The sequence below is a fragment of the Mesoplodon bidens genome (assembly GCF_964165515.1).
Source record: "Mesoplodon bidens genome assembly, contig: HAP1_SCAFFOLD_126, whole genome shotgun sequence".
NCBI classification, from domain to species: domain Eukaryota; kingdom Metazoa; phylum Chordata; class Mammalia; order Artiodactyla; family Ziphiidae; genus Mesoplodon; species Mesoplodon bidens.
In genome coordinates this window covers 882,804-893,496 of record NW_027671928.1, presented here as the reverse complement: position 1 = coordinate 893,496, position 10,693 = coordinate 882,804, and positions in this window count along the sequence as shown.

Here is a 10,693-nt window from a genome sequence, read left to right as displayed (position 1 = left end):
ATCGCTTTGGGAAGCGGCTCGTTCCAGGTGGCCCAAGTGGCGGGGGCGGGGGAGGGTCTGCCGGGGCCAGGGACTCACGGTGCCGGGGGTGGGGGGATCACCTCCCTGGAGGTTGGAAGGGTCTGCACGGAGGGTGTGGAGGAGGGAAGGCGGGGGCTGGAAATCCTGTCCCAATCGGCGGTGATCGCCAAGGCCGGAAAGTTTAAAAAAGAGAGAAAGCCACTGGCTGCAAGCCAGGGGCTGCCGGGCCGCCGGGGCGTGTTTGGCTGACTAGAGGGGTGAGGACCCGGCTCCGCCATCGCCTCGGTCCCTCCCGCTGCGGAGGCCCTGGCCTGCCCCAGGAGCTCCTGGAGCCATTTCACGCATCCGGAGCCTCGGCCACTGGAGGAGCCACCCGCCCGGGGCCGGGAAGCCGCAGGGGCGGCTGAGTGTCCAGCGCTCCTGCCCGTTCCCCTTCCCACCGAGCTGAGCTGGAGACGGCCCTGGGTCGTGGAGCCTGTGGCGTCTGTGGCATCGGGTGTGGATGGTTCCCAGAGCTTCTGAAAGCCCGGGGCAGACCAGGAAATTGAAGATGGGGTGGGGAGGGGATGTTGAGCGCTGACCCTGCGCTGCTGGGATGAGAAGTTGGGGAGAGGAGAGAGAACCCCAACCTCCGGCTTGTCTCGGGACTTGGCTTTTTGTGGGGACCCCCAGGAGTCCAGGAGGGTCCAGCATCTTGCAAGCCGCTTCCCCCTCAGTTGCCTCCCCAGCCCACTTTGGTCCCTGGGTTTTTCATTAAAGTCGTAGGAAAGGTAGATGTAGGCAGTCTTTCCAAAGGGCTTTTGCTCTGTCTAGATAATTTGATTGATTGCTTTATGTGGCAAAACTAGTGTGGCAAGCCTTCTTGTAGTTCCAGGTGTCAGCACTTTTTCCAGAGACCTAAGAGTAGCACCCACCTCCCACTGCCTGTTCTGGGCTCCTGGAGGAGGGGAAAGTGGAGCCTTGTTGGGAATCCCTGGCCTCACAGCAGGGTGTTCCAGTGTAGGGAGATGGGTAGGATGTTGGCAGAAATTTCGAAAGACTTCACATGGACCAAGAGATTTCTGGGTGTAGGAGAAACTAGGATGCGGGCTCCTTGTGGACCGAATTTCATAGGTGTTAAGTGCTATCCTTTTACTCTGTATTGGAGTACAAGGGCTAAGGAAGCCTTCCGAACTTCTTGGGGATTCTGGATGGCACAATTTGACCGATAATTGGCTCCTCTCCGCAACTCCAGGACTGAGTTTGACCGTGGCCCATTTTTACTAGCTGTGTGACCTTGGGGACAGGTTATTTATGGCCTCTGAGCCTCAGTAAGTTTCTTATTTGTCAGACTGGGTATAATTTTCCACCTTTAGGATCAAAGAATACTTGGCACATAGTAGGCCCAGAGGATTAGTAATTGCTTTGAATGACTGGTCAGATTCCTATAGGTTGCTTCTCCGTTCCCTGCTGCCCCTGAGATGCCCGCCGCCCTCCCCCCACAAGACCTGCGTAGGCCAGTGTCTGGGGACCAACCTGCAGGTTAAGCTCCCCTCCAAGGGTATTCCTGAGGCTATTCCTCCAGGTCTGCCTCCGTGGGTTCCTCCTTCTTTCCCTTCGTTACAGTTCTTTGCATTCTGGGCTTTAAAGGAATCCATATGAAAAGGCTGGGATTTTTTTTTCTCCCCCTAAGTGGGATCATTTATATGGTTAGGAGTTGATTCCAGAACCGGTATCTAGGTGCTCTTTGGCAAGTCCTCCCGTCATTCTTTCGGGGGGAGGGAACAGCAGCGGCTGGAGGGGAGAGACCTGGTGGGAAGAGGTGAAAGGGTCTGGCCCGCTGCAGAGGCCACAGGTGCTGTGGTTTGTCTGATAGGGATTAAGTCCGGATGTTATGAGGTCTCAGTGTGGTTTTCAATAAAAGTCTGTCAGGGATTGCTTCTTTTCTATGGATATGTATTTTAAAAACTTTACTAGCATGAGAAGAAAACCAGACCTGTATGGATCCAGGCCGGTAGTAAGCTACTGTGATCAGGTTTCCTACTAGACTCCCAGAGGGGAAGTCAGCGTTTGATTGAAGCTACACTTGGTTCTTGACTCTCTGGGGATGCCTGCTCTGAAACAGGAGCCCTCCCTTTCTCTCCTCCCCCCCACCCCCCTTTTCCCTTCTTCCCCTAAAAGCCTTTGTGCTGAAAGAGCTTCAGTAGGCATGAGTCCCTGGTACCTCTCTAAAGAATGCCTTCCAGTCTTTGCTGACATTGTTTTGTGAACAGTGGGTTTTACCAGGCCAGCAGTTTTCCCCCGATCTTAGCTCACTATTTTAGAGGTTCGAGTATGCCCAGGATGCGCCCAACTGCAGTGCTTTCCAGTGTGTGTAGCCAGGGCCTTGCCTGTAATCTGAAGACACCTTAACCTTTGCCCTAGGTGCCCCCCCGCGGGTGGGGGTGGTGAAGGTGGGGAGAGCAAGGACAGGGGATCTTGTTGAGGGTCTGTTTGTTTTCTCCAGCCACAGAGGCAGAGGGGTGGAGTGGGGCGAGGCCGAGAGTACGTTCCAGCCTTGGGTCTGATTTAAAACTTGGTTTAATTGGAGAAACTCTTAGGCATTTAACAGTTCTGTACAAATGCAAACTTGACATAGCTCTAGGCCTACGTCAATTAGGAAAGAATAAATGAAGTACAGAGATGTCCAAACTATGTAATTCCTAGAGTTGTCTGCCCTCCCGTAAACACATGACAAGTGCCAAGGCATTTCCAGTCAAAACACCCATGGAACCAGCAGCCTCCTTTGTATTTATTATTTTATTAACAGCATTTTACAGAGCATTTAACAAGCACAGCCTGCCTGCTTTCCACCACGGCTCTCAGCAGACTGAGGGGTGGAAAACAGATGGGGGTGGCGAGGAGTGGTCTCTAGAAGAGACTTCTAAGCTGGAGACATCTCTTCAGATGGGCAAGGAAAAGGAACATTTGGGGTTCCTTTCTCCTGGCCCCAAAGAGAAGACAAAAGTAATGCTTTGGAGGAAGAAATCCCCTCTCCCTTCTCCGGAGGAAAGTTGTGCAGATGTGGTCTGTCTAGTCTCCACTTGGATTCCAGAAGGTGTGAAGCAGGGTCTGCTTTCCCAATACTCTGCCCATCAGTTATTGGTGCTTTTCAAAGAATAAGTATTTGTCTGCTATCATTATTCTATATCCTGGTGGAAAGTTTATAAGGGAAACTAATGCCTTTCTTAAGTCATAAAATGAGCCTTGTATGATTATTTAATTAAAATCTATTTAAGGACCGATTAGGCGTGTAATTTGCGCTAATAATGACGATGATGGAAATGTTCGACTTAACCAAAAATCATAAAAGGAGACATTTTGATCAGTGGGGCGACCAGGAAGGATTCAGGGAGTTGGACGGTTTTCCGAAACACGAGGCTTTGGGCTGCAGAAAGTGCCGAGCTGCCTAGCCTCTGGGACCACGGTAGAGAGGGCTGCAGGACCCCAGGCTTGGCCGGGGCAGGCCGACCCACACTTTGCTGAGCAGAGAAACCGACCCTGGGAGTCTGAACAACCTTTATTCCCAGCTGAGGAAATGGGGGAGGGGGCCTGAGAGGAAGAAACTCTGGGAGAGAGCTGATGAACCCCACAGAACTCTGCGCGAAATGGCTGTGTTCTCTTGCTTTAACAATCAGCAGCGACACACGCATTGCTGCCTAGGCTAGCCTTGGCTGGAGCCTGGAAGGGTGGGGGGAGGGGGGGTCTCTTGTTCTGGAGAAACCTGCCAGCTGCTGGGCTTGGTGCGAAGGCAGACACAATGCTGCTGTTGGTTTGATCTCTAACTGGATTGTTAGTCTGGCTTTAACTGTGTGGTAAGGGGGGAATGTGAAGGCTGTTTACAGCGAGTGCAAAAAATGTGACAGCTGTTGGTGCAGGAGCAGCGCTGTGCCTCCTCGGCGCTCACACAATGCGTGCACTGTGCAGGCCCATGGAGAGCTGCAGAGGTGGCCGCCCCTTGCTGGCCCGGGAGCCCTCGGATGCGCTGCGAGAGAGCCCTCCGGCGGCGGCACCCGCACCCCCGCACCCCGCGACACGCATCTTTCTGGCTCCTGGGATCGTGGTGGACGTGCGCGCTGGTTGGTGTGTTGTGGATTAGGGAACTTGTTAGGCAGAGGTGGCAGGAGAAGGCCTGCGGGGTCATGAGTGTCAACTGTCTGGAGGGGTTTGGCCGGGATCTGTTGACCTGGGGCCTCAGTGGCTTGTGACCGGGTTGTTAAGATTTGGGAAAGTAACTTTCCACCCTAAAGCAAGCCTGTTGGAAAGAATGTATTAACTGAAGGCTTTCTGGAAATTGCAGAGGCTCTGAAGGCCGTTGTTCTTCCTCTGAAATGGCCCTGTTATTCAGACAAGTTCAAGAGACAGGCGGCCGCTGTGTTCTATGCCCTCGGCCCCGTTTCCTGGATTGGAAACACAAGTGTGTAGGTTCAGGACCCGAAGGGGGGTGAATGGGGGTGGGGAGGGGTGCAAGTCGGCTTTTGATCACCCGCCTCCCTTTGCCTTCCCGGTTTTTAAGAGCGCACTTGCCTTTCAGCTGCAGGACCAGCGGTGCTGTCTTGAGGTCTGCCCACAGCGCCACCCACTCTGTGACTTAATCAACGAGATGCCCACAGCCCGGCCTTCTCTGAGTTCCTGGTCCTCTGCCAGGCACTGCGGGGGAGGCGCCAGGGTGGGAGGGAGAACAGTTGGTGGGTGGCAGCAATACCCCGCTGGGCCGGTCCAAGCTGGCAGGCTCAGGATGGTCCTCAGGATGGTCCAGAAGATGGGCCTGCCCCTGGGCTGTCCTGGGGCAAGCTGGGGGTAAGCACCACTCCCCCCAACCTCAAGGTTGAAGGCTTCCGCAGCCCTGGCCCCTGGGCTTTGGAGGATCATTTAGAGCTGACTTAATTCTATATCCTGCCCTTCTGTGTGATTTCGGCCCCTGAGTGTACAGCTTGCAGGATATCTGCAAATTACGGGTCCACCTCCGCTCCCTCCTGCCCCCACATCTACTCTCTGAGTTATAATGTGGACTTCTACATCTAGTTGGGTTCCCTAGTGGGGAGCTGGGAGATGCTTCTGGAATGATACATGAACTTCGGTGCCAGTTCTATAAATTGGTCTCTTTTTAGGACGTGTGCCATTTTCTGTAGGAATGTTGCTTGCAAAACGAGTTTCGCCTTGGAGGAAAGGCGGAAAGATAAACAAGCCTGCAACGCCAAAGCGCTGGCAGTCTTTCCCTCCTTCCAGCTCTCTTAAAGCAGCCGGGCTGCATTTCCAGGATTAGACTCGTGCTTGTGAAGAGGGACTCTGGTTGGCTTTTTTTTCCCCCGAAGCAAATGCAAATTAGAGAAAAATAATTTTCTTTCAACGATATGCAACGTATGAGTCACTTGTTATCGTGCTCCGAGGCAGGTCTCATTGGCGCGTCTGCCAGCTCGCTCACATCTGCTGGGCGCTGTTTGGGGCATTTTAACCTTGGTGGTGTCGTGTCTGGTCCCACGGGTCAAGGAGGAGTAATTAAGCTCTGAACAGCTAGAAAAATTCACGGGCCCCCACGTCTACCGCAGTTTTCCCACAGCTTTGTTTGGGGTGTTCCGGGTTCCAAGATGAACAGACGTGGGGTTCCTATTGTTCCTCGTAAAGAAAGTGGGAGCCCCTGTCCTCCTCTGACCCTCATCCCCAGCCTTCCCAGGACTCCCAGGCTGCACACAATCAGCAGGGAAGCCGGGTGCAGGTCACAGGACCCTGTGTTTTATGCATCTTTTATTCGTAAAAAGTTCCTTTGTGCTTCCTGTGTGTACTAATGATAGCTGTCGTTAATAGCTTTCTGGTCTAGCTTGTTCCTTGTGGGGGGAGGAGTTTGCAGTGAGTTCACTTTATTTCTACAAAGCCCTGATGGAGGCTGCAGTGCAGTGACACCCCGTCTAGAGTCGTGGTCTATGGATCGTTTATTCTGGATCTGCCTCCAGGTTGTGTAGACTCCAAGTGGGAACCCAGCCTGTAGGGACCAGACCCGAGGGGGTGTGGAGGGTGGGTGGGCGGGGAGGAGAGGAGTCAGGTTGATTGATTGCTTTCAACCGAGGTTTCCTGTCCTGGGCTGCTGCCTCCTGTTGAGGGACACCAGCTTCCAAATGGGGCCCCCTCTTGTGTACACGCGTGCTTGTGTGTGGCACAACCGTGAAAGAAAGTGAAAGGAACAAAAAGCCGAGGCCTGGCGTCGGGAGGGGGGGTTGGCGGGGGGAAGGGGAAGTGTCTGAGGTTGGTCCAAGAGCTGAGGGGGTCCACGGCTCTGTTTTTGGGAAAGGGGGTGTGTGGCGGGCAGCCCCGGTTTGGCGGCGGCTCTCCCGGTCGATCCTTGCTGGTGCCCCCCTCCCCAAGCCCCCGAGCCCCCTTTTACAGTTGGCTACACCTGGCTTGCATCTTTGAATCGGGGAAGGTGGGGGAGGCTTCCACGGAGAGAACACTCCAGACTGGCCGAAGGGAGCGCAGGACGATGGGCCGGAGCGGTCTCCAGTCAGTGCCCACTCCCCTGGGGCGCGCCGCCGCACATCCTGGGTTCTCCGTGCGCCCACCCAAAGTTGCTTTTTGTCAGAGATTCAGCGGCAGGCGCCTGGGAAGGGGGAGCCCAGAGGAGCGCGCGGGCGGGGTGAGCTGGGGTCGGGGGCTGGCCGAGAGAGCCGGGGGTCCTGGAAGGTCGGGCGGGGGGTGCGTGTGGGGGGGCGGCCCCGCGCGGGGACCTGGCGTAGGAGGGGCGCGGAGCCTGCGGCAGCGCGGGTGTGTGTGGTGGGAGAGAAAATCCCTTTGCTGCCGACCGATCCGTGCTCGGGGCTGAGGCGGGGGAGGGGGCGCCCCTCCCCCACTCGCCGCCGCCGCTGCCGCTGCGGGCCAAGTTCACTCCCGACTGACCCGAGTGGCTCGCGGCGCTATCCTGGCGCCCTGGGAGGAGGCAGGGAAGGTTCTGGTTGCTCAAAAGGTCAGGGCCAGCCGCGTGAGTTTCCCATCCCCCACCCCGTCACACCCGCACTCCTGCTCCGCAGCTCTGTTACTAATGCAAAACTTGGGTCGTGAGTGGGGACGCCTCTGGAGGCGGCGACAGCCATGACTTGGAGTGTGCCAAGAGACAGCGCCTGGGCAGGCTGGATCACTCCTTCCACTCCTCACTCCCCCCCAGCACCCATGCCCGGCTGCAGGACCCGTCGGGCGACCTCCTTCAGCCACACCCCAGGAAGCCTGCGACCCTCGCCCCGACCTGGGGGCATCCTTGGGGTTCCCTTCTCCCCACTGCTACACATACTGGGGAAAACATCCCAGGAGGACTTGCCCCAACGCTGCACACCCTGGACCGCTTTTTCTCATCTCCCACCTCCTCGCGGCCCCCAGTGCTAAAATAGGAACTTCTTCTTCCCTCCCTTCCTTGACACCAGTAGAGAAGTGTCTGTGTGTGACTCAGTCTGCGCTTGGAGCAGTCCCAGGAAGGGCTCCCGCGCCATGAGCTTTGGGCTTCCATGAAAGCCACACACTCTGCAGAAGGTCACCCCTCCCTGGCCCCCTCTGTGTCCCTGCCTCAGCCTTCCCTCTGCGGCAAGGAAACTATGTAGCCATTCTGGGCTTGGTTTGTTACGTAGAATGTTTAGTGGAGTCAGATGCTGTTTAATGGGTTAGATGTGGCCTGCACCAGCTATTGCCAGGCAGAACTCAAGTCCATAGTGCAGTTTAATCCTCTGGAAAACACGGTGCCAAATATTTACAGATGAGGGGGCCAGAGTTGAAGAGGTCCGGCCACCTGCCCAGAGACACGCCGTGGATGAGAGTGGGAGCTGGGAGGCTGTGGTGACTGCGCGCGCGCGCGTGTCCTCCACAGAGAACCAGCCATGCCGGTGCAGCGAGAGACACCCCTTCCCCGAAGAGGTCCCCAGCCTACGGAGGACCGTGGTACATGGCATGCTGGCTGGGAGCCCTGCCGTCTGCCCGGCCTTCTGAGCCGGAAGCTCCCCAAAACCCGTCCAGGTCTTCTTGGTCACTAACTGGATAAATGCCTGATGCGGCATGGGGTGCCTAGAGAGTGAGGCCCTAGGAAGGGGCACCGTTCGTATTGGAGTGGAGTTGGGATGGTTTGGTGGCACTGCTTCCCATTCCGTCGCTGTCACTTGACAAGCGTGCTGTGCAGACTTGAACCAATCCATCAGCGCCTCAAGGGCGGAGGCAGTGGAAAGTGGCCCGGTGCCAGGAGGAGCTGGGGTGGAGAGAAAGGAGAGGTGGCAGGAGTGGCCTGGTGCTGCCTTCCTCCCTGCGCTCACGCCAGCCTCTCACGGCCACTGCTCCTTCCTTTGCAGCCTGTTTGTTGCCTGCCAAGGGAAGTCGCCTTTAAAGAAAAAAAACAAAACAAACGTTCTCTCCTTCTCCTCATTCCATAATGGTGTCTTCATGGCAGGAATCGGCAGAACGGTGGTGGGTGCAGCTGGGGACCCGTGTGCCCCCTCGTGTCTTTTCACAGAGGGCCAAAGTGCCCTCGCTCAGGGATGCCGAGGTTGGGGGGACAGCTCCTAATCTTGGTCCCTCTGACCTCTTTCTGCCAATCAGGCTCTTCTCCCCAGCGTCCAGGCCAAGCTCGGATGCTAATCATAACTCTTGGCTCCCGGACCAGATGACTGCCCAAGTCTGTCGAGGGAGACTCAAGCTCTCCTGTGCTTGCCCCTAGGGCCAGACCGAAAGCCGGAGACCACGCGGCAAGTCTGCGTTTTGCAAGCCGGGTCTCTCCCAGAACTGGGTGTTCAGCGGGCAGCCACCACAATTCCTGGTCTGTTCTTCAGAAACCAGACGCTCTTCCGTCTCCCCGGCTGACCCCTTCTCTTGGTCACCTTCCCTCTTCATCCCTGTCCCACATCCTTGCCCCCTTCTCTCCACTGCTGGAAAAAAGGGTTAAAACCCAGAGCCAGGGTGTAGCTTAGCAGCTCCCACTGGAAACAGGTTGGTGCTTGTAAAGTGCTTTTCATGACTGACTTCACACATCTTGGCACTTCCAGAAGCATCACCCACCTGTGGAAGAAAAGGGGGGGGGTCGTTGAGAAATAAGGGCAGATGAGCCTCTTATATACAGCAGCAAAGCGCCTGCTCTGTCTGTCATCTAAATCACGTCATTTGCCCCCTGCAGCATGACCCACAGCCAAGGGTCAGGGAAGTCACTTTTGAAGAACTTTTCCTTGGAGGTTAAAAAAAAAAGAAGAAGAAGAAAGTAAGAAAGACCCCCAACTATTTCAATAGCCGCTTCTAGAAGAGGAATGGGGTGAGCGTGGCGGTGTCTCTGACCCTATCTCTGTGTCCCTTGCGCCCACGATCCCCTTAGTTAGTTTAGTTCTACATCCCAGAGAGATGGGGGGTGGGCCCGTTCTTCAGTGATGGTGGGGTATACGCAGTATGGCCTTTGCCCAGGATGAGGGTGTTCCTGCCCAGGATTTGGGCTGTCACTCTGGAGAAGGGCCTCACGCCAGGCAGGGCCCCCGGCTCCTTGGCCCTTTCCGCTCAGGTCCATCTTTGGCCCGGAACCTGAAGAGTTAAAAGTCTTTAGCTCGTTGCAATGAAATTATGGCTGGCAGTGGCGCCGCTGTTTATTCAACAGACCTCCACTTTTAAACAGTTCACAAAAAGTTCATGGGGCAGCTAAAGTTTATAAGTGTGTGGGTGTGGGTGTGGGTGTGTGTGGGTGTGTGTGTGGGTGTGTGTGTGGGTGTGGGTGTAGTCAGCAGGATCCAGTACTGAGCCTTGCCCCTCCTCCTCTTGTTTCTTCACGGCCAGCCCCCCGCCCCGCCCCGCCTCCACTCCCGTGACCGCTCGGGGCCTCAACCCTCCATCTGACCCTGTGCACGTAAGAACACTTCATCCTGCCACTGGGTGTTATTTATCTGTGCGGCGTTAATATTGAAAACCCCACCAGTCAAGACCTGGAAGGGCGGGGAGAGGCTTTGAAAGCACCCCATGGTCCCAGGTGTCTCTAAAGTGCATTCCCCTCTCATGCTAAGTCCAGGCCGCCCTTTCTGAAGAAAAGCCCTTTCAAGGGAAGGGGGCTGCTGGCCCTTTTTGAGGGGAGGGGAGAGGGTTCAGTAGGATGATTGTGGCAGGGGCCTTTCTGTTTCCTCAGTCAGGTGCTCAGAGGTCCTTGTCCCAAGGTGACAACTGAAGGAGACATGTAAGAGGCAGCTTGTGTAAGTTTTGAAGACTGGAGCACCAGAAGAAGATTGGGGCTTCGAGGGCACACACGCTTCGTCCCTCATCCTTTTCTTAAGGGTTTGATGGAGTGACCCTTTGGCTTCTGGTATAATGTCCAAATTTCATCATGACACCCAGCCAGGGGGTGGCATGGTGTGGTCCTCCCGCTGCAGCCACGGCCAGGACACTTGCACCGAGGAATGTTGCTCCTCCACCTTTTAGATGAGGCTTCCCTGGACATCTTCCTTTTGGTCTTCCTTTTGTAGAAGGGGCTGCAGGGGTTAGGGAGGGGACACTTTGTTGAACGTGCCTTCTGGTCGGCCCTGCACTAGTGGTGGCCTGCCCCCAACTTGATTTGTATGTTCGAAACATGGAAGAACAGCCCGTGAGCCCCCCACAGAACCTTCCTTGATGCCCAAGTCCATCTGAGTCCACCTTTTCGGGGCACTGTGGCCAGCCACTGGAAATG